Genomic DNA, 3,834 nt, shown 5'->3' with positions numbered 1-3,834 from the left:
ATTAGAGGCGTGCTTCTTTTGTAAGCTTCTTTTAAGCGCCTTTTTAAGCTTCTTCAATTATTTTTATGAATAAGCATTGTGACATATTACAACCCTTAAAGCATATGTTACTATCTTTATAAGCAGGGATGACCTCACCTTAAACTCCCTTTTATAAGATAAAATAGATGTTTTCATATATCAGAGAGTCGGAAGTCAAATGGGTCATGGGTGAGCAGTGACGAATGTAGAATTTTTTTTGAACGCGTTCAAAACTTTAGAAATTTGAAAAGATATTAAAAACGGGGCAAATCGTCAAATTTTAACATATAAATATGCTAAAAAATTCGATCGTCGGGGGAGGCCGACCATGGCCGCCTCTTATTAGAACCGCCCCTATGGGTGGGTCAATATTTACTACTTTAGTCGGTAAATATTTATTGTTACTGTAGTATGTTGTTTTTTTTTTCAAAAATAACGATAACTATATAAAAAACATTTTTATCGGAAAATGAAAAATACCGAACTATACAAAGAACTCAAAACGGGAAGGCTCGAAAATAGAAATATACACTAACAAAAACTACGGGTAGCGCTATCTAATATTGAGCCTAATCGGGTCAAAGAATCGACCTCAAAAAAACCAAGGGTACAAGCGAACACCAAAACAAACACCTAAACAAACTCTAAAAGCGAAACCAAACACAACTAACTTAGGAACTAATAAGCAACCTATAAATAACAATCATATGCCAAAAGAAATACAAGCTACAAAACAGGACTAAGAAAAACTCAAACTGTTGTGCTAACAATGATCAAACCAAACCAATCTTTTCCCTTTTAGAGCATGCTTTCCGACTTTTGAAACTCGGTTTTGTCAACTTCCCATCAACTTTATCACCGTTTCCCAGAACGAGAGGAGTAAGACACTAGGACTCCACATTGTACAAACTGCTTCCAACAAGACGTGTCGATGATGAAAGTAACAATCCACGCTTCACCATTCCTTCGATAAAACCTTGATCATTATCGTCCAAAGCAAGCTCCTCATCTTGATTCCGCAACGAAAAAAACCCCATCATCTACCACCACCTTCTTTTTATTTTTGTTATACTTCTTCTTGGACTCAACCATGTCCACATAATTAATTAAACCTTCCAAATCATCCCATGACCACTATCCAAAGCAGTATCTCAACCAACATTAATATCCACCGACTCAATCAAACCATCCATCAACCCATGACATTCATTATCACAAATACTAGTTAATTGACCCGTGAAAACACGGGTTGTAAAAATAAACCTTTTGATTACATACTTTCATGATAAATATCATAAACTTAGCCATTTAACATCAATTAACATTAACCGACATGCTTAGGAAACTTATACTTGTGCAAGACACGGGTAAAAACAAAATTATCCATGAAGACATCCGAAATAACATCCGAACAGCCATTATATCATACATATAAATCAAAGTTCATAATTTTTTGTTAAGTGACCATGCAAAACAGATTGAAATTACAGTTAGAAACACCATAAGAAGAGGGCATCTATTTTCTTTGTTCACATGCTATCCTCAATAATACTCCGTAGGTTCAATGAATTACAACTATTATAGAACCAAAATAACTACAATTATCAAATTCAATCCACTAAACATAAGCCATAAGCTATGATTGTAAAGACTTATACTTTTGATTAGATTAACATAGTTCAATTACACACGGAAATAATGAACAACAAATCTATCACCATTTTATTTATTGAAATCTATTACCAACTTACATTACAACCCAGGAATTTTTACATCCTTTTTAAGTATAACAAAAACTTTATTTATACCACTATCATATCATAATATATTTCTCTAAAACTAAAACAAAGTATATACAACCTTCTTGATAAGCATACAACACATCATCTAAAACACAAATGGTTCGATTCGAACATGTTTATCATCATATATAAACTTAGAACAATATCAATTAATGAATCTGAATACTTAAGACAGAAGCAATTCTTGAACTCGAATTCTTATACAGAGCCTCTAGCCATATACCCTTTTAAAAATTTCTATGATTTTCAAGTATAACTTTAATCATAAAAGAGAAAGGTAATATAAAAAGTACAACTCACAAATGGAATTAACTATCTATGTGCAGTACTTCAAGCTGAAAAAAGCCAAAAAAAATAGCATGAAAAAGTGAGTGCGAAACAGTACCAATTGTGACACAAAAGGTTGATCGATCAATATACTTCACACACAACATGCATAACCAAGATAGTTGGAGGCTCTATTCTTGGTGCCTCTTCTTTTACGTTGTTGCAAGAAAATTTATAACCTTCTTATGACCAAGATGATTCTTTTTCAACACATAAAAATCTGTCAATTTAAAAAAAAATCACAAAGTTAGTCATTTGTCATTTGGATATTTCATCAAACACTTAGTGTACATCATGTATAGTGTTGACATTTTTCAAAAACATCATTCGTTTTTACAATACAAACCATAGCTTTTATTACAAATACAAGGTTTAAACAACTTAATAATGATTATCGTTTAACGATAATCTTAGACTTACAAACTTTACATGTGATAATAACAATACGACTTCCAACATATTTTACATTACAAATCCTCCGATATGCAGTTTTATTTTTGACACAAATATGCATACTCAAGATCTTGCTTAAATTCAACATGTTGCAGCGGAAGCTTTTAGTTATCACCTGAGAATAAACATGCTTAAAATGTCAACATAAAGTTGGTGAGATATAGGTTTAATGCCGGCAGCGTTATAAATATAGACCACAAGATTTCATATATAAACGTTTTAATAAAAATATTCTAAGTTGTTAAGCACTTGATAACCATACTTAACATTTAATCAACGTCGCATATTCCCTTTATTATGAAATCTTACTACACCGTACCAAGTGTAGTTACCGAAACGAAGTACTGTGCAACCGTTGAATACTGGTCATCCAGTCCGGTTGGGGTTGTCAGGCCCGATAGATCTATCAACAGGATTCGCGTTTACAATACCTCATGTAAATAGTAGTTACCAAGTTACAGGGAAGTATGCCAGTGGTACAACTCAACGTAGAATATATATTTTTAATTACTTGTGTCCATAACGTAAATCATAAAATGCATGTATTCTCATCCTAAAATATTTAGAGTTTAAAAGTGGGACTATATACTCACTTTTGCCTTGAAGGTATTTATCACGACTTGGTCTCCGATAGATATCACGAACCTAACCATATATATAATATATCAACATATTTTATTTTTAAGTAATCGTTATATATATATATATATATATATATATATATATATATATATATATATATATATATATATATATATATATATATATATATATATATATATATATATATATATATATATATATATACTTTTAATACTTTTAATATTTTCTTAGTCCGTAGTTAGCAGTCCGATGTTAGTGGTCTACAATTAGTTGCTTAAATAAAATAAACAAAGACCCCATCGTATTCGTATTGATCAGAATTAATCTCGACCCATGGTACCATATTGTCAAGTGACGTGTTGCGTACATAAAGTACCGTGTTGTCAAATGACGTGTTGCGTACAATCATGAGGTCTTATGATTAATCTTCTCGTGTTGTTTACGGGTGGTCCTGAAATATATAAAATCAAATCATAAGTAAATATATATTAAATATCATATTAATTAGAAATATATGATTAATTTAATTTTTCTCCAAATATTTTCGTAGCTAAACTAGCTTCGGATACCCGATCTTGTTTCAGTCGTAGTTTCTTCATTACAACTCCGTTTTTGTTGGTTCAACTTG

Source organism: Rutidosis leptorrhynchoides, chromosome 10 (genome assembly GCF_046630445.1).
Source record: "Rutidosis leptorrhynchoides isolate AG116_Rl617_1_P2 chromosome 10, CSIRO_AGI_Rlap_v1, whole genome shotgun sequence".
NCBI lineage: Eukaryota > Viridiplantae > Streptophyta > Magnoliopsida > Asterales > Asteraceae > Rutidosis > Rutidosis leptorrhynchoides.
The sequence above is the reverse complement of the archived record's forward strand: the minus strand, read 5'-3'. Positions refer to the sequence as shown.